At 37.5% G+C, this 21,638-nt stretch overlaps 1 protein-coding gene across 2 annotated transcripts in view; it reads right to left on the reverse strand.

Moving 5' to 3' along the window:
- smash (smallish) overlaps positions 1 to 21,638 on the reverse strand; it is a 291,299-nt gene that overhangs the window by 220,591 nt on the left and 49,070 nt on the right. The window lies entirely within an intron of this gene.

Consider the following 21,638-nt stretch of genomic DNA (forward strand, 5'->3'; position numbering starts at 1 on the left):
CCAAGCCCGAGGCGGGAATCGAACCCGCGACCTTTGGGTTGCCGGGCAGGTACTTTACCCACTCGGCTAGCCCGGTCGGCCAAAAAAAAAAAAAAAAAAAAAAAAAAAAAAACATTAACATTATCATATACTGTTTGCATAACTGCAATGTACACGTTCCATGTGTTCAAATAAAATTTTAATGTTTTTAGCGGCCGTTTTGATTGCATGAAAACATTTTTTATTGCAAAAACAGTTTCTGAGATATAGACTCTAACTTTGTTTTATTAAATACAATCGGTATGTCGGGATTTTCGGCTGTCTGGATTTTGGCCGTCGGAAATCTGGCTGTCGGGATTTTGGGCGGCACCGTAAATATTGCCACACAGTTCCCTCTCCTGCACCTCGTTTTTTTTCTTTTCTCTTCCAGACAAGTGAAACTGGAATTAGCTTTTAATTATTAGGGAAAAACTCCTCTTTTGTACAGTTTCAATTAAAAAGCGAAACCTTTTGGTTAGTCATTGAATATTTAAAGCATCCCATCTCTTTTAACTTTAGATGCCACGATAAACTCGATAAACGTAGGGGAAAGTGGTCAATTTTTCTATCCGATTGCTTTTAATACTCTGGACTCATTCACATATCGCGAAACGGAAAAAAAAAAAATAAATAATAAAAAATAGAGAGAGAGAGAGATTGTTGTCTGCTTTTCCGCCAAAACAACTAAGGCTATTTGGAGCAGTGTGTTTGGAACGAGAGCCAGGTAAACGGTATGGTTGTTTCAAAACTGCGCAGAACGAATGTAGGAGTATTCAGGATTATTCTTAATGGTTTCATCAACTTCCAAATGGGATTTCTCAGTTTGCCTTACGTTGTAATTCCCATAGAATAAATCATGAGTTCCGCGTGGCCCACAGAAATTAAAAATGATTTTCATGATCCATTAAATTGGCGCTCGTAATACTGATGTAAAGAATAAAATAAGGCAGTTCACAATCCACATACCAAAAAAGCTTTTCGTGTAAGAGATATTTACAGGTACTGTACATTTAAAACGAGTTTCTCATGTAGACTGCATGAAATCATCCTTAAAAGGGGATAATTTCAAATCAAAGGAAATTCTCGTCTATTCTCACACCATGTGGGCGAGTTTCTTTCTTTTCAAGATGAAACATGTGCCAAAGCTCTATTGGAATCTATGTACGTTTGCTTCCAAGACACGTTACACTTTACGTATAACCCTCCAAAAAAGTTTCTTTCGGGGAACCTCCATGCGTCTTTTTCCACATTCCCTTTTAAGTTACCGGATACGAATTCCTCGTCATAACAACATGTTGAGTCATGCTGTAATAACAGTTGTTTTAGTTTTGTTCAGAAAAACGAAATTCCATTTTCCAACTGAAGTGCATAAAATCAGTTGAAAAACTGATTATTTTTGTACGTTCTAACCAGGTTACTTGCTTGTTTTTAACACCTCTTCGTGTAAAAGAATTTAAAAAAAAAATGTTTTGTATCTTCATATGTAAATCAGTTCAAGGAGTACATGCTTGCATAACGCAAAACTTGATGAGAGTTTTATTTTTATATCAAGTTTGTCAAGGTAAAGGAGAAATTCTATTCATACCGCGAAATGCTGAATTTTTAGAAAAAGTAGAAAAAATTAATAAGTAATGCAAGTTTTTCTTTCTACTGCATAACAAGTTTTTTTATATTTCAGACAAAATCTTAGTTTTAAAAATATTTTGCTATAAGCGAAAATAACTATTTGCAGACATAACGACTTCACGTTTCCGCGTAATTTGGCTGCTCATGCGTAACGTTACTTATGCCGTTTAAAAGTCACAGAATCAAAAGGATGTTTTATTTTTCATTTTAAATGCTTTTTGATTGTCATTTTGTAGTAAGCAGAATTTCCGCCTGTCAGTTCAGACCGTGTTACCTGAGGGATAAAAGAAAATTAAACGTATTTTTGAATACCAGAGATTCCTTAAAGTTCTCAATTGATCCTGCAAACTTAATTTCTCGAGGGTTACCTTTCAGTTATTTCTGTATGCCATTCAAATATAAAACGGAACAACTTAGACTACGCATTACTTTATATTTCAGGTGTGCTTGAGTCTTTTTTTTTTTCCCTTAAACCCATAAGGCTTTTTCCATTTTCTGTGTTCGATAGAAGTGAAAAGCAACTAACTAACTTTTCACAAATTAATTAATAATAAATATATACATAAAATAAAATATTTTAACTTCACTGTGTGTACCACACAGTGTAACATTCACTTAACTTTTTTGTATATGTGCTTCGCTCATTTCTTCCTGGATTTTAATAAAATCTGAAACATAGCACAATTTCATTGATCTCTGCTATAGAATAAAGAAATGGTAAAAATTTCTTTATCAGTTTAGTAAATTAAAAATAAAAAACGAACGAGGTGAACATTTCAAGACAGCCAATTTTAGATGCGCAGTGTTTGAACCGAGAATTTTTCATTTCCATACATTCTCTGCCAATTCCTTCTTCCAATTAGATCACTGCCACAAACAGAATTTACAGTGGGTGTTATTTTGTTTTTGTTTGAGAGCAGCTAAGGCGATGAAGTGCTAGTATTGCGTCTGTAAATTGCGTATATTCTATGGTTGGATTCTCTAATCTGCTAGATGGATATATTCCATTTTTCTGTGGAGGAAAACGGTACAGGCCTTTGCCTAAGATTGACTACCTCGGTCATGCAGTGAAAAAGGAATAAAAATTCTTCGTGTCTGAATGAGATTCAAACCCACATGGGTATGAAAAGACAGTCATCATAACTACTGTTCAATTTCAAATGAAGTGAAAGGTTACTTACCATATGGGAGAGTGGCCGTAATGTAAACAGGTCATGGGATTTCCTCTTATTTTAATAAATTTCAAGTAGTTACAAGTGAACAGACTTTTTATACATTTTTTTTTTTTTTTTTTTGCATAAAATGCGTTAGAAAAATTTACATCCCTTGATATATGTGCGAAAACTACACCCAATATACAGTATACCATGTATATTTAAGCATCACTTGTAGATAATCCTTGCTTTTAAAAAATAACTTGTATAAAATGAACTGCCATCTTTGCCCACGACGGAATGAAATGCGCCACTCCCCGTCTACAAGGAGCCTGTCGTATTTGATCGTTTTGAAAATAACTATTTGAAATTGAGTTTCAAGGTCTTAGTCGGTTTAGAAAACTAGGAAGTGGTGTGATTTTCTTCCTCCTACACCTCGCCGCTTATTGGTTTACGATATGTGATATTAACAGTGATCGAAAGAGCGAAGTGACGCAACTGTTTTATTATTAAATTTCCTTCCTTGCTACAAAATTATGGAAATGGCATCATTTCATGAAGTTGAAATAATTGAAAGTCATTTGTAGAGGTGACGCAATTTAAAGAAGATAGCGCCTAATTTGAGCCAGTCGTTTAAGATTAGTGGGACGTAACTCTTCTTTACATACTCGCATCCAGAAGTTTCGATTATAAAAGGCATGGGAATGGCGAAGAGATAAATCGTAAATAATACTTAATAGACGGTAGTGAATTACTGCAATGAAAATATAATTAAACATGCAATTTCTTTGTAATGAAAATGTAACATTAACATTGCATAATTAGACGAAGACTATGATTACAATATCACGTGACCACCATAGAATCAGAGTTAGGTTTATATGATTTGGATCATAAATTACAGATAGGACTATAAATTACAGGAGCTAGCAACTTTTCAGGAGTGCTATGAGGGGCTCGGTTATTTATGTAAAATAAATTTATTGTTTATATTCTGGGACAGCCACATACATAATTAGATAAAGACTGTGATATGTTTACAAGACAGGATTAGAAGATTAAGACTATAATTAGTAGCCTACAAGACAGAGATTGGGAGATTAAGACTGTAATTAAGAGTTTAAAAGACAGAGAATACAGGACCATTACCATATTTAGTAGACAGATTCATACAAACGCTTCTACTGCTCTTCTATGGCTGCCTTTAGTTTCCATACCTAAGTATTTATCCCTGGAATACACTTAGGGGACTCCTGAATCCAATTTAAACAAACATAGGCACACCTTATCTATATTTGTGGCGATTTTTTGTCGTAGTGCCGTCTTTGGGAGGATCAGATTACGGCAAGTTGTCTCTTGGTATCATTCTGGGAAAGCCTTAGTGCTGCCTTTGGTCACCCCCCCCCCCATGAAGTGAAGGCTCTGGAGTCAGATTACTTTATACCTATGACGTCACACAAAGTAGGTATTATTACTACTGCCTACACAAAGCAGGCAGTAGCATGAGTTCAAGAAACTGTTATAGCTTGTTACTGATCTGTCTCCCACATTTCTTGCTTTTTTTTTTTTTTTTTATTGTTTACGTGTTATTTTGAATTAACTTTTTTTACATCTAATTTCAAAATAATAATAACATTTCACATTATTTATCTATTCGTCAAATCGTCATAAGTAAAGAACCTAGCAACAATAGGCCTCCCAGAGAACATTTACATGGAACTCCAGAAAGCCACGATCCTGAACACTTGTAAGATAGTCAGGCAGTAACAATAATAATAATAGTAATTCGACACAACCAACCACCCCATGCACTTGGTACCAGTGCCCGTTATGGGGCGGAAAAAATCCCATATAAAGAAGAAAATGGTGGTTTTTTTATTTTTTTATAATAATAATAAATAGTATACACTTGATGGTACCCACCTGTAGAGTAAATTATCCTAATGGACATGAAAGTGCAGTACAGTATATCAAAAATGTGTTAATTTTTCTTCAAGTATGTGTATTCCATTTTGTAACGGAAGATATTCATAATGAAACTGAGTGGAAGAAAAGACAGGACAAAATTAAGATTACCTCTTAAAAGGGCGAGCCGTGAGTGATGGCAGGTTCACAATATTTATCCATTCATCAAATTTTTGAGACACAATCGAAATTAAGAATAGAAAATGAACTGTAAAAATTGATGCTACAGCTGAAGAATTTGATAGCCCGTTGGATGAGGAAAATTCTTTTTGTCGTTTCGAAATTAATATTTCATAAAATAGTTTCATGAATATTGAACCAGTGCTTCCTGTTCTTATATGTCTGGATTTTGTGTTCGTGCAGACCTGAAAAAGCTTAAGAGATGTGATTCATGTTTGTAAAGCTCTAGTTATTGATAAAAGGTTAAACCTGTATATTAATTATATGCTCATCAGAAATGTGGATAGAGGCGACTTCTTATGTCGTCATTCTAATGTTGTCAGTTTTGTGACCCTGTTATTCTGGTCCTTCATTAGGTCCTCTAGTTCAGTTCTGAGTATCAGAATTTCATCGGGTACCGTGCCCTCTGGTAGTGTTGGGTCCAAGGGGGTGCTCTGGCTTTTTGGGATCTTCAGTGATGTCAATGACGGTAGCATTCAGTGGGTCTCTGTGGTCCGTTTGACTTCGTGTTTCCTGCTAATTTTTGGGACTTTTTTTTATTATTTTTCTTCTTACAGGTGGTCGGTACTGGCCTAGTCTCCTTATCCTGCGTTTCCCCAATGGTAGGGTCATAACAGGTCTTCATCTGGGTGTCCACGGGTGATTTCTGTCTGTTATCTTTCATTTTTAGATGTGGTTAGGATTACCGCGAGTTTCCGGAAATCGAGGTTTGGTTGGTGTTCCCTTTAAAAGGTAGGGAGATGACACTATTTGGTGTTTGCTACAAATTCGTGGGATAATTACGTGCAGAGCAGTTCGCCTGAAAAGGTTGGGCTATTCCCTTAAGTCATGTGGGAAGGGGGGACGCCCAAGTGTAAAATTGACCGTAGAGAAACGGGGGTTACTTTCCCCTTTGGTTTTTAGGAGCGCTGAGCACAGTGGTGATGTCAGATTTCTTCTTGGAGTAATAGTTATTGAACGCAACTTCTTCCATGGAATGTCTATGGAGGGATGTGATTCATGTTTGTAAAGCTCTAGTTATTGATAAAAGGTTAAACCTGTATATTAATTATATGCTCATCAGAAATGTGGATAGAGGCGACTTCTTATGTCGTCATTCTAATGTTGTCACTGTTGTTCATAATTACATAATTGTTAAAAAAAATTAAAACTCTCCATTAAATTTTATGTACTGTATATTCATAAAAGAAAAGAAATAATCTGAAATATTGAATGTTTTGTAACTTTATATAAAAAGAAGTGCGATTTCATACAAAACTTTAAGTAGAAACTTACTGCAATGAATATCTCATTGAAAGTTAGCATGTGACTTTAAGAAGCAACAAGCAACATTAAAGTGCAACTGACAAAAACTTGTGCTATGTCGTAGCCGAGTGGTCAGGTAGGGGAGTGCGTGCTCTGAGTGACCGGTGTTCCAGCCCGTGATCTGTTAAATACGGTGCTGCTTCTTGTATTCTCTGTATTTTGTGAACTCCTCCTACTGTGTGGTTGTCCCGGAGTATAAACAGAAAATTTATTAATATTAAACTATAATTTTGGCTGTACATAATATTAAATTACGAAATAAAAGATTAACCTCAGTGAAACTTTCATGTATACATTATTATTTTATCTATTTACATTTGATTTTGTCATCTGGAGAGAAAAAATATCCATATTTGAATATATGGTTAACGGGTTGTAATTATTGCTTGTGTGACGTCACTATACAGCTCCAGGTGCCTTGACTTCAGAAGGTGGTACTTTGGTACTAGTGCAGTTTGTTATTGTTTGTTATTTGGTTTTTAGGAGCATTAGCAACTAAGGCCATATTGCTCGGGGATATGCGGTGGTCATTCCCTGACCTTTCCGCATCCTCCGCATTTTGTGGTGACGGGCTCGAACCCCGGTCTAATCAAGAAGTGTGTGCTACGCACTGCTGCTCCTTCCCACCTGGCTACGGAGGCGCCTGTTACTAGTGCAGTAGCCGCCATCTCTGGATTAACACTGGATGGGAGAGTGCAATACTATGTGTATTTCACTCTCCCATCCTCAGAGTTCAAATTAATGCACTGTCAATATTTTGTTATCTGGCTTAATATTTAACAACCTATTGTCTGCACTGTTGTTTTTGAATCGAAAAGCAAATTTGCCATAATCATTGTAGTCGTGCGTTACTTTAAATTGCATACCAATTGCTGACCCTCTTACAAAATGAGAAAAACCTTTACCTTTCACCGCTCCTTGAGGCAACTTATGAGTAAAAAGGTAATAATAATAAATAAAACAAATAAATTTTTGGGAATGAATGGAAAATAAAGTATTATTCCATGAACAAAACAAGGTTAATGGGAACTATATTTCCAAATCGTGTGTGCCTATGTCAGTTATATCGTTCTCTTATCGTGCAAAGAGATGCTCCGGGATAAAAACAGAATGAAAGCAAGAATGAATGAAACGAAACCAAATTATAATTTAAAGTTTTAAACCAACCTCCTACTCGTGGCATGCATGCCTTTTTTGTGAAAATGACAAGTATACCGATTCCAACCACGCCTGTTAAGAGACAAACTGTGCTAGATTGTATCATAAATACAGTATATTGACCGGATGCCTACAGATGACTCATAACACGTGGACCAGGTAAATGCCCATCTATAAGTGTGTCACCAGAGGTAGATTAAAAGTGCAAACTGTTTTTTATGCAACAATGTAGCCACCAGGGATTCGACATAGTTCATGCGTTCACCGTCCGTTGTATACCACCTGGAAGATGGATATCGGCAGGTCACATAAGCGGAGATATATTGTTTGAAAAAAAAGTGCAACGTAGGATTACGTAGTCTATTCCGATGGCGTCATAGTGTTACAACTACGCTTGACCGGGTAAAAAGAAAAGGCAGAATATGATTGTAGAGAAATAGTCTGGTAGGAGGATTGGTGACTGTACTCTTTTGAGCCTTCTTCACTTTTGTCACAAGCGTTTAGAAGCGGCCTAGCACGATACACAAAGGAGAGGGAGGAGTGCAAATTGTTCATGGAAACGCAAGTATACTGGTCTCTCTCGGTCGTTCACGTTTGCTGAACTTCATTTTATTTCAGCGAATTTATTCTGAAATCATAGAAAAATTATGGCTAATGAACTTTTGGCATTTCCGGAAATACAAAGCAATCTAACAAAAATCATTTCAATAAACTTCAGTTTTATTTTATTACTGGTTTCACGTAATCATGGTTGAGTATATTTTATCTGTAAATTGCTATTGTACTTTTGTCATGTCTCCATCAAATGTATTTTTTATTTTTTTTTTTAATGATGATGAGATAGATTAGTTGGGGAAGATTCTATAATTCTATAGAAAAATCTTTACTTCTCACTGCTCATTGAAGCAACTTACGAGCGAAATAAGATAATAATAAGAATAATAGTAATGAATAAAACTAATAAATCCTTGGGGATGAATTGAAAAAAAAACAAAAAAAAAAGAAGTATTATGTACACTGTCCAGCAGTCTACATACATAGCTGAGGCATGAGTCCACAAATATACCATAAACTACATGCATGCAGTTTATGGTATATTTCCGACGCTAAAATGGAAAATGGATGTGAAAGTGTAACAACCTGTTTTGAGTGTGGAATTGGCGGTAGAATCATGGAGCGTTGGCTTTAGTATAATCTAAAACGACCAAGGCAGGATGTTCACAGACAACGATATCAAGGATTTTTTTAGTAGAAATGGCTTACAACAGTGAAAATCGAGAACTCATTGCAAAGCGTTTGGCTAGAAACGAGTTTTGGCAACCGCATCGTGCGTAACGCACGATTGGATAACTATCCAATGCACGATTAAGGCATTGCTCGGACTAAGCTAAAATATCAAAACCCAAACTGTATACCAATAGTACCTGCATGTAGCAGAATAAAATGCTTGCAAGGTCGAAGGATCACTGAGTTATCTTTTGGAACATTGAGCAATTGTAAAGGGATCTTTTGGTTTTAATCCCGGTTTCAGTTTTATGGGTGGCCAGGCAAGAATATGGAGATAAAAGCACGAATCCATGGATCCCCTCATGGTTGTGGATATATTACCGGAGGTGGAGGGTATTCGAGCTAGAGGATTGACTTATGACTTAACCAAAACACTCTCTGCCTATGTTTATAGGTAACGTGATTGAGTTAAAAAAAAAAAAAAAGGTAAACTGCCACCAATTATCAATCCACTGCAGGATGGAAGCCTCCAACGTTTCATTTTGAGGAAAATGGACCATAATGTGTCTGGTCCAGTGCGGGTTGGCAGATCGACCATATTTAGCAGCCAGGGGCTTGAACCCCTGGCTACTCAAAGACTAGGTACTACTGCAGTCCCGCTCCTGACCACTCGGCTACGGAGGCCTGGCATTTCGGCTACGTGGTTGGATAGACCATCTTAAAATATGATCTGTAACAAAATGGTATCAGAGTCGGTGTATGTATAGTATAGTAACTACAGGTGGTCCTCTATTTATAATAGCTTTAAGTCTTTTCTTTACAACGGCATCAATATAAAAAAAAAAAAAGAAAAAAAAAAGTTATCTATGTGAGTTGCAAGTTTCCACTATAATGACATCATGAATAATTGAAGGATGTCCCGGAATTGTTTTTATGAAAAAGGAGAGAAACAGTGTATATCAGTTAGTTATAGCAAATGTGATAGTAATAACCTAGCAATTCTCTGTCAGTTTGTTACACATTGTGATAGTGACAGCATGCAATATGTTATGCTTATTGTATTCAAATCATTGAAACCTTACAAGTATGGTTACATGTCACTAGTGAAAATACTGATATAAAGCTATCTCTTTTCGTGATAGAAGCAGTAAAACAATTGGATACTGGAGAACATCATCCTGGAGAACTATGACGGACGTGGTCGAGTATTTAACTTAGCACGTGATGACAAAATTAAATAATGTTCTGTGGCACCATCCGGTGGTGTGTAATTACGAAAGGTAAAGACCAGGCTATGTACAATATGAAGAAACTGTTAGGATGGAAGATAAGCCTGGATAACGTCGACTTAATTCCAGAATTAGATAACTTCAAAATTTCCGTGTCCTTTAAGATTTACTATAAAGAAAAATTTGAACAAAGCCGTGCTCATCGTGGATAACATTTCTGAACATTCAGTTAACTTGGAGAATAATATTCTGGTTATGTTTATGCCGCTAAAAAATGTCACGGTTACAAGCAGTGGTACAGAGTGTTGATTTCCACGTTTGGTAAGGAGGCAACTTACTTTCGCCACCTCACCATAAGTCGGATGAGCATTAGTACAGATCGAATGGCTATTGGCAAAATTTCATTGACGAGACCCATGTTATTCACGATACTGGGCACCGACTGTGAAAGCAAATCTACGATATATCAATTGGACTTACTATGTAAAATCATGGACAAATAGTAGGAATTAATTGCCTGTTTACACCAATTATTTCAATGGAAAAGTATTAAAAATTTTAAATTAAGAAAATCATATTCATGGCAGTACTTTAAATGCTTATACTTAATATTTATATTCTGCCTGGACTTACTAATGAAATCTACTGTCATCTTTTTTGAGTGCAAGGCATGGTAATTGTGTACAGAGATCTTTTATAAGTTCACTATTGGAAAGATTGGTATTGCTAAGTAATTCACGATACTTGTCTTTGTTGCAGATATCAGAAATTATGAGATTCTTTCCAATATGAGAGTCTCTTCAGGGTACTGAATAAGCCCTCATAGTATCCCAGAAGGAATGTCTCAATTTCATCTGTTGATGGGAGGCAGATTTTTTTAATAATGGATTGTTAGATATTGTATAAATAAAAATTAATTCCTTGTAAGTCTGAAGTGTGCTTTGTTCTCTTCTAACGTGTTTACTTAAGATTAGATAAGTTGGTATAGAGAATCAAGAGGTAGTAGTTTTTTGAGTGGACCGTAGTTCAGGCTCGCGTGACTGCAGTATACGGTTAATGACTGTATTTATTGTAAAAATAATTAATGTAAATTCTCTGATCGTGTTGGAGTGTAAACAAGAACATTTTAGTTTCGAGAGTTCCACTGACAATTATCTTTGTTTCGTTGAGAATTGAGTATTAATAAGTTATGTGCGGTACTCCTGTACTAGATAAAAGGCAATACGCAGCTTAAAAACCAAAGCCAGAACCGATGATCTCAGCATATTGGCATCACATCTTTAGGACAATCTGTTCCTTGAACTTGCAAGGATATTCCTGCAAGGTTCAGGGAATAGATTACGTCCCTAAACTAAACTTGAAGGAATATCCTGCAAGTTTAGTTTAGGAACGTAATGTAGATAACCTTCCAATGGTACATCCTTAATGATGATGCGGATGCAAACTGATCTACAATCATGATACAATTGGGCTGCCTGGTTCTTAATTCAACAAGCATAAATATAGGCATCTCTAAGACTTACTACGCTTTTCGAATAGCACTTTTTTGCGATAACAGCTGTTTTAAATAGCTTTTAGTTAAAGAATTAATTAAATTGTAATAGTTTCTTAGATTAAAATTTAATTGTTTCATTGCTTTAATTGGTTGGAATTGTTAGCAGGCACGGCAACTTGATACCAGTTGTCCAATATCTGGACGATAGAGCCTACTTAAACATCGTAGCTTACCATAGGCATCTAATCGCGGTGACCCCACCCCACTTTCCTGATAAGGCTACTGCAACGCCGTTGGTCCTGCATAGTACAGTAGTGCCCAATGTGACGTTGACCTCTTTCACCGAGAAACTCTCTAGACCTTCCCCTTAATTATCATTTGAAATCGAAAGCATTATCAGATATATAGATCCCGCTTCTGCCCATTTTCCAGGAATTGAAGGAATAATCCAGTTCACATGACGAATATACTGGAGGTTAGCATTAGTTGTTAGGGATGCCAACTTGAAGGGACACTTTTCTGTAAGCAGCTGGAAATTATACACACATTGTGTACATTCCTAATGAATTATTCACTGAGCGTAAATTAACACTGTATTGGTTGTAATTTGCATATGACTAATATTTATATAACAAAATTTTATTAGGTAGAATTTACTATTGAAATTATTATATATTTCCAATACCTTAACTGTCTTAACAGATATGATTTAAAAAATACCAATTGTCGCAGTCCTTTGGATTTTCTAAGATCTTGATTATGAGAGACCGACTAATGAAGGGAGTTCTCCAGGTATTTTACTGTCACTCGACTAACTACGCCATCAAGTAACTTACTGATATGCGTAAAAATCATTTCATTGGAATATTTAAACTCAGTAAAAACATTAAATAAATAGCCGAATACTGTAAACATTTCCGAAAGTTTAATATAAACTTTTCTTCAGCGAAAAATTAATGATAGTAGTAGTAATGGAGGCATGTTATGCAAGAAAGCAAGCGTATGAGCTTATGTAACATCAGCCAAAAAAAAAAAAAGACTCAATTTCACACATCCATTCTCTCTAAAAGTTTGTCCAGTTCCTCCTTGAATTCATTTAAGCTATCAACTTCCACAACGACAGGTGGAAGTTTGTTCCAGCAATTAACCACCCGCTGGCTAAAGGCAAATTTCCGCACATCTATTCTACAACTGTCTTTCCTCAATTAGAATTTATACCCCCTCAGGTTCGTAATCTGAGCAAGCGGAAGAATCCCATCAGAAATCAGCGTGCTTAACCCATTCAAGGCCTTATACACCTCAGTCAGATCATCTCGCAGGTGCCTAGTCTCCAGCCGCTACAATTTGCAGAACTTAAGCCTTTCTTGGTAAGAGGATCCCTTCGTTCTCTTCACCAATGATGCAGTATATATAGGAGTATTTTACATTTTAATTGATTTTTTGTATTGTCAAACAGTTATGTTGTGATAATGAACAACTCACAAAATAATTTATCTTGAATTCTCAACTATTATACAGGAAATAACAAATCGAGAGAGAGAGAGAGAGAATGCAGACGGTTTACTGACAGAGAGAAAGAATGGCGTTGACAGCATGGGCAGCCATGCAAAAATAGCTTATTGTTCAATTAGTAAAGGACGTTACCAGAGGAATGTGAACGGCTCGTCAGTTCCGGCTACGGCGTTAGCTACAAAACAACACTGGAACCTACATAGAGTCCAACTGATTAAAACAGATGTTATCATAGTGGTCATTACTCGGGTCAGTGTGTATGAACTATAGCGATACGAATATCAGGAACTGCAGGTTGATATAGATTGAACTCCCTTAATATTTAATGACGAATTTGGTTTTGAAATTTTCTATCAAAATTAAAATAATGTAAGACTCTTCATGTTCTTTACTTTTTAATAGAACATTCAAATTTATTTAACAGAAGCTTAATTTTGCTCTTTATTTAAATTAATTGGCAAATAGCCTTAAAAGTTAGAATCCAGGAGAATATGACGGCGCTTTTGGAATTATCGCAGAGGTAGCTAAGTCCACGAAGTTCGGTTTATAATGCCTGTAAATTGGCTGTTTCGTTTGTATTCAGGATGAAAAATTCCAGGTTCCGGGAGAATGCAGCACACTCTCCCAACTAACTCAGAGCCATCTTTGTGAAAAAAGTCTTAAAAGTTCTTCATGTTTAGATGGGATTCAAATCAATGCCTTTTCTTTATAATGTAAAAAGACCGCGATCATGTCCACTCTGCTAGTTGCCTGGGAGGAAAAAATCTGTCTTATAGTACTATCTTAGTATTATTATTTAAAACACTAAAACACTGCAAATTTTCAACTTTATAAACAAGTGAAATGACCTGTTAACTGATTTTCATGCTCTTCACTTTTTGAATATATTGTTTTTTTAATGAGATTAACGTTTTATAACGGCAAATATCATTTAGTAGTATAAAGATCCATCTTATGTTGCGCTAACTGTCTAAAAAGCAGAAGGTTGTCGGTCATAGAATAGCTGTGGTGCTAGCATACCATCACGTGATCACATGGTGGTGTTAACACCACCTCGTTTCAGAGCAAGGTGCTTTATCATTATTTCTTGGTCATCTGCTGATGCTTTGAAAAAAAGTTGTTAAAATTGGGAGGAAGAGACAACACAAAAACTGGCAAGGCTCTTCACAAAGTGCATTCGAAAAGGTGTGACGCCTAAGCAGTGGAATAATGCAATCATAGTTTTGCTGCATAAGAAAGGAGATAAATCAGAAATTGGAAATTATAGACCGATTAGCTTGTTATCCCACATCTACAAGTTGTTCGCAAGGGTCATTACTAACAGATTAGAAAGAATACTTGATGAGAATCAACCGAAAGAGCAAGCTGGCTTTAGGACAGGATTCTCAACTATGGATCACCTTCACCTAATTTCACAGCTAATGGAGAAAGCAAATGAATATAAAACACCATTATGCCTGGCATTTGTAGATTATGAAAAGGCATTAGACTCCATACAGCATAAGGTAATGTTTCGGGCACTGGAAAGATAAGGCATAGATACCCCACATATTATGATTTTGAAGAAAATATATGAGAATGCTACCTCCTTTATTAGACTAGACAAAGACAGTAGGAAATTTAAAATCGAGAAAGGAGTTCGACAAGGAGACACAATATCTCCGAAACTGTTTACTGCTGCCCTTGAGGAAGCTTTCAGAAGATTAGACTGGTCGCAGAAAGGAGTCAACGTGAACGGAGAGTACCTAAACCATTTACGATTTGCAGATGACATTGTGGCCATAAGCCACGATCCCAAAGAATTAGAGGGAAATCTTAATCAGTTATGCACAGTTAGTAAGGATTTTGGACTAAAGATGAATATGGCTAAAACAAAAGTAATGATGAACAAGTATGCCACAGAAAGGGAAATAACGATTGAAGGAGCAGTAATTGAAAAGGTGGAGTCATATACTTATCTGGGACAAGTTATTAGCTGTAATAATGATAAATGGCTGAAAGTCAAGAGAAGGATAAATTTTGGATGGATAGCATTCAGGAAATATAGTCACATACTGAATAGCAATATCCCAGTTTGTCTGAAACGTAAAATAATGAACCAATGTATACTCCCCACCATGACTTATGGTAGTGAAACTTGAGCACTCACCAAAAGAATGGAAGAGAAGCTGAGAACTACACAGCGAAGAATGGAACGAATTATATTGGGAATCAGACTGTTAGATAAGAAAAGAAACACATGGATTAGGCAGCAAACTCAAGTAAAGGACATTCTTATCAAAACTAAAGAACTAAAATGGTCTTGGGCAGGACACATAGCTCGAAGACATGATGACAGATGGACTAAGAAAATAACAGAATGGTACCCAAGAGGAGCTAGAAGAAAACGTGGAAGACAAAGGCGGAGATGGATAGATGAAATTCGTGAGTTTGTGGGTAGTAAATGGATGGCCAGTGCTCAAAACAGAAGGAACTGGAAAGTTGCTAGAGAGGCCTTCATCTTGCAGTGGATTGAAAATGGCTGATGATGATGATGATGATTTGAAAAAAAAAAAAACAAAAAAACTTGCTTTGAAAGCTTCTGGTTATAATGTATTTTTCTTCAAATAGTCCTCCGGGGTTGGCAAAATAATGACTTCACTGATTTTATTTCAGTTTCACATCTTCTATTTTATACGTTTTATATGCTTATTAAATATCAATCTGTTTAGTTGGTGGCGACTAGGATTTATGATTGATGTTTCCCGGTGCCTTTTTTCCAAGAAGTCTTCCCCCCCCCCAGATGTGTTTTTGTTTTTTCCAAGACATTTCACCTAATAGTGATGGGCATAATCCAGAGATTATAATCAGTTCATTCGATTATCGTTAGTAGTTAGTGCATTTACGTCATTAGCATCTTGGATAATAACGATTATTCTTTTGCTACCGACATTAAAAATGTGATTGTTAGTATTTTTTACTCTTCTTTGAGAGAGATTTTTCTGATTATTTTTATTCAATAAAATTCAAATTGGCTTTGAATCACATAAAAAAACCTTGCGTATCAAATATAATATTGCTAAAGAAGTGCATATATACACTGAGTGGACAGAAATTATGGGATAACTACCTAGTAACGGGTAGGCCCACCTTCCTCCCGGATAAAGGCAGTCACACGGCGAGGCATTGAGTCCGCTATTGCATGATGACCATGGAGGGATGCAGATGGTCTGCAAGGCTGGACATGTAACCTGGACCGTTCAGAGATGCGTCTAGACGTAACAGAAGTCCCAATGTGTGCTAGTTGAACAAGCCTAGACCGTTACCAACCGCCCACCTGCCTGAACAGTTCCTTGTTGACATGGCGGGTGCATAGCTTCGCCAGATACGCACCCTCCCGTCCGCTCGAAATAACTGGAAACGGGGCTCATCGGATCAGGAGACCCGTCTCCAATCATCCAAGATCCAATGCCGATGTTCTTTCGCCCAGTTGAGGCGTAGGTTCCTGTGTTGTGGTGTTAGCAATTGGACTCTGGTGAGTCGGCGGCTCCCATAACCTATTGCGGCTATTGATCGCCTGATGGTCTTGGTGGAGACTTCTCTGGCACTTCCCTCTTTGAAGCCGGCGGTGATTTGTGCCACTGTCGCTCTCCGGTTGGCTGAACCAATGCGAGACAGACGTCGACGGCCATGTTCATCCACCATTTTTCTCCGCTCACAGCACTGTCCATGATGAGATGTTATTCCGGAAATGGCGTTTTCCCGATACATTCTTCATATTATCGAACGGGGATAGTGCAATTTCTGTACCGACTCCGCATGATGGGCAGAAGGTTGATGGGCATGCGTCGGGCGCCCACTATCATCCCTCTTTCAAAGTCGGTTAACTCACGACGTTAATCCATACTGACATCGAATTAATTACGTGAATGCAGTGATTCAGTGTACCTATTTTTTATTTTTTTTTTATGAAAACCCCAAACACGAGTGGTAATTGAACCTATATTACTTAGTACCATGGTTGGGTTGGAGGTTGAGAAGATGAAAGAAGATATTCATTGACATTAGACTTTAACTTCTGTAGACTGTAATTTTCGGGAAATACGTAGGAAGGAAGGTTGTTCCAGAAAACGGCAGTTGAATGAATAAACGAGGAAGATGAAAAGTTGGTTCTGTGAATTTGAAGTTGGATAGTAAATGGATGTTGGCTGGTGGCGGCACAGGTTCGGACTGTTTTGAAAGAGGGAGCAGGAAATTCAGAAGAACAGTACCCATGGAAGTATCTGTAGAAAAGGCATGCAGCAGAAACAGTACGTCTATGGAACAGTGAGTGGAGAGACTCTCTTAGAGAGAGCAGTCATTAATTAACCTAACTGCCCTCTTCTGAATGGAATCTAGAAGCCTGAGAGAGGTTTTGGGGGCACCGCCCCAGATGTGGGAACAATATTCCATTGTAGGGCGGATTTGCGATTTGTACAGAGTGAACAGCTGCTTGGAAGAAAAGTAACGCCGAGAATGAAAGAAAACAAAGTTTTTTAGATGCAGAGGAAGCAATATTTGTAATGTGCTTGTGCCAAGAGAGATTAGAAGTCAGGGTAATCCCTAAAAGAGACATATCATTTTGCCTAGAAATCGGAGTGTCAGTGTCACCAAAGATAAGCATAGGAGCAGAAGAAACCTTTTTGCGAGATATAAGACAAGACTGAGTTTTAGAGGGATTGAAATCAACTAAGTTGTCTTTGCCCCACTGGAGATCAGCATTTAAGAAATTGGTAGCGGATATTCGAGAAGTTGAAGCTGATTGAGCAGGGTAAGGTTTGTCAAAACGGAAAGTGGAATGCAATGTGCTATCATCGGCAAAACTATGGATAGGATATCCAGTCAATAGAAGAAGGCCATTAATATACAAGAGGAAAAGAGTGGGGGAAAGAACTGAACCTTGGGGGACACCAGCATATGTGGAGAAGTTAGAAGACAGAGATCCATCTACCATCACCCTCAGTGAGCGATCAGAGAGAAAACTGGATAACCAATTACAAAAAACAGTTGGAAAACCATAAGATGGAAGCTTGTTTAGAAAACCTTTATGCCAAACACTCAAAAGCCTTTGAGATGTCAAGAGCAACTGCTTGTGTTTCACCAAACTTTTCCATTGAATTTGTCCATAAATGGTTATCATAAGCCGGAATATCACCAGTGGATCGACACTGACGGAATCCATACTGGCGATCGGTGATCAGACGGAAGGTTTCTAGATAATTTAAGAGTTGGCGGTTAATTTTTCCATTACTTTAGAAAGAGTAGAAGTAATTGCAATGGGGCGATAATTGGATGTGAGGGATTTGTCACACTTTTTGCAACTGGCTGGATATGACCAAATTTCCAAGCAGAAGGAATAAGAAGTGAAAAAAGGTGGCAAAGAACTGGAGTAAGTTAAGGAGAACAGGTTTTGAGAACAAGTGGAGAAATACCATCAGGACCTGGAGCTTTCTTTGTATCAAGATTCGTCAAAATCCTTCTGACATCGTTTTGACGGAAGACCACAGGAGGCATTGAATGGAGCGTGCTGGGAATGATGGGAGGTGTTTTACCAAGATTATTAATACGTGAGTTGGAGGAAGAATGGGATGCTAGCAGGTCAGCTTTATCCTTGGCTGAAGTGACAACAGAACCATCTGGTTTTGACAGAGGTGGGAGCAAAGATGGGCAAAAGTTGCTGCCAATAGTTTTGGCAAGAGACCAGAATGCTCGTCTACCACTGGGGCAAGAAGCAATTTTTCTACTCTTAGTCTGTTCAAAATCTAGTTTGGACTGATTAATAACTGCTTTACAATTGTTGCGAGCTTTGGTGTAGGCAGAAAATGAAACTGAAGAATTGGAAACAAGCCAATTACGATATGCAACGTTCTTCTCATGAACAGCCTTAGCACATTTATTGGAAAACCAAGGTTTAGATAAAGGACGAGATTTTAAAGTGGAGTGTGGAATAAAGGATTCCATTCCTACAAGAATAATTTCACTGACACGATCTGAGCAAACGTTGACATCAGAGGTTTTGAAACAGTAATCCGACCAAGGAAAAGAAAAGAAATCTCGCAAGTCATCCCATTTTGCATTCTTGTAATGCCAAAAAATACAAGATTGGGAATAGCCATGAGATAATGGCTCCAATGGAGAAGAGAAGAGACAATCAGCAAGTTGTGATCTGAGGTGCCTAAAGGACCACCCACTTCGACCGTGTACTTAGAAGGGTTGTTTGTGAGAAAAAGATCAAGCATGTTGGCTGTATGGTTAGGATTGTCCGGTATTCCGGTAGGTAAATGAACAATCTGTGCAAGGTCGTTAGTAATTGCAAAAGCCTCAGCATCTCGACCAGCTGGGTCGGTGTGACTAGAAAACGAAAGACAGCTGGAGTTGTGAACATTAAAATTACCAAGGAAAATTACCTCATTGTTAGAAAAGTTGGACTGGAGAAAGTCAAGTTGCAAAGAGAGGAAATCAAAGAGCTCCAAGTGATTAGTGGAGTTGGGAAAGCGGTAGAGATAACAGATTAATTTGACAGAATGAGGTAGAGAGATTTTAAGCCAGAGAAGATCGAATAGAGGAGATTCCAAATTACCAAGTCTCTGACAGGGAATATCAGAACGGACATATGCACAAGTACCACCTTAGAGATGGAAGGAATCATTCAGCGAATAATTTGGGCAACTGAGATGAGCAGTAGTTGAATCAACCGATAACTAAGATTCTGTCAGAAAAAGTGGGGTTTGTGGAAATGGGCGTCGTTGAGATTAGAACTGAGACCACGTATATTTGTGAAATGAACTAGGAAGTGTTTGGGACGTTTAGATCTTTTCGCAGATAAGCTTACTCTACTAGTTTCACAATTCATGGTGAATTAATATTAAGAAAAAAGTGGGGGGGGGGGAGCATGCTGTATGAAGTAATGAGATTTTTGGATATGGGGTACACATAGTAAGAATATACCAAGATCCTTAACATAACGTGGCCTCGACAATGCCACCCGCATATACCCTACTCGGACTCCCTCCAGTCACTGTCTGTCAGAATAGAGGTAGCAAGATAGTATACACTAGCTTATCCGGAAGCCTCCTAAAGAGTTACCAATAGGTTCGGTCCGGTGTTCTAACTAGCGGCCGGTCTGCGAACATCGTTTTAGAGCTGTACCCTCGAAATATAAGGAAGATTGCATCTCGCCATGATGTTCGTCATAACCTCAAAAGTCATCAGTCATACTGCATGATGAAAGAGGTGGGGGAAGGGTTGACCGGAACTTAGCTCTGGAGAGTAAACATGTGTTCCACTACTTCAAGCCTGCAATATGCAAAGTGGTGGTATTGCACCAGTTGATGAGAGTCATCTACCACCTAGTATTGCCTGGTAACACTGAGGGGCGGCATTCCTTCATGTGGTATGAGCGCCACACCTCGATCCCTGCTTACGTTGGTTCACACCTGGGTGGTCACCCACAGTGTGCTTGTGCATGGGGGTTATACCTGTATACCTGCCAAGCGGTGGGTTCGTCCACTAGCGAAGGGGGGGGGTGACAGCGTCGCGTTGCCCAGGAACCAGGTATTCCATTAATTCTGCCCTTTCAGTGTATATATATATATAAAATCACTGGTCACCAACATTGGTGTTCTTACATTCAATCCCCCCACTTAAAAGAAAAAAGGAAATTGCTACCCAAATCTCGCCACAGCTTCTCGTCTCCAGAGTCGGATTTAGGTAGGCTCGGCATCAACTGCAACTCGGAAAATACTGGCTGACTTGTCACGTGTTTTTAGTGAATACTTCCTGAACACAATATAAAAGTTTTTAACCACCCCATCCTAGCGGTATGTTATTTGATAATCGAATGCGCCTGAAACATAACTCAATGCGTATATTATCTAACTTGTTTTTCAGTCGCGTTCGCATACACGTAATGCGTCTATTATTTTCACCATGTTCGTCTGTGTCCACTCGACTCCCAGTGGACACATTTTAATGAAATTTTATGTTTCGATCGTTTAGAAAGATTTGTTAAGGCATCCCAAATTTCATTAAAATCGGATCAATAGAAACTCTACAGTTTAAAATAGTTTCTAATTATCTTTGTATGCTTCATATGTTCGATCCAAGAAAATCATCTGATTTTCAGATGTTCAATCAAAGTATGTTTGGATGTTCGTGCCTGAAATGTAAAGCATGAAATGCATATTACTCTTGAAAAATAAAGAATATGGGGTAAATTTTTGGAAGGTAATAATTCCTTCGTTTATTGTTTTTCATGCATTTGGAGAAATCTGGAACGAACTGATGTAACAGAAATGTGTAAAATTTTGTACTTATTTTTATTTTTTGCTCAGATTTAAAGCTGTATTAATTATCAAATATTTTTAATGTATTTTCAGTTTTTTTCACTTAGACTTGCCTAGAGTTTCACCTAGACTTGCCTTTCACTTAGAGTTTCTCTGTCATTCGAATTTATAATGAACTTAGGATGATTTTTAGCGAAAGTTGAATCTTTCGATTACAAAAAATCATTCGATTATGCCTATCACTACATCTAACAATTCATAAACTATTATACTTGTTTTATAATACATTATAAGCTATTATATGGATAAAGAAGCTATTGCAAGCTAATAATGGTGAAATCAGAACATAAAATTCGTGTACACTTTTTCGTGTAGTTCGAGATATTTCAGACAAAAACTAACTGCAGTATAATAGATTATAATAGATTGTTTCTGTAGTAGTATCTTAGAAAGGTGAAATTTCGAT

Source organism: Mastigoproctus giganteus, chromosome 11, assembly GCF_048544385.1.
Source record: "Mastigoproctus giganteus isolate SK-2022 chromosome 11, ASM4854438v1, whole genome shotgun sequence".
Lineage (NCBI taxonomy): Eukaryota > Metazoa > Arthropoda > Arachnida > Uropygi > Thelyphonidae > Mastigoproctus > Mastigoproctus giganteus.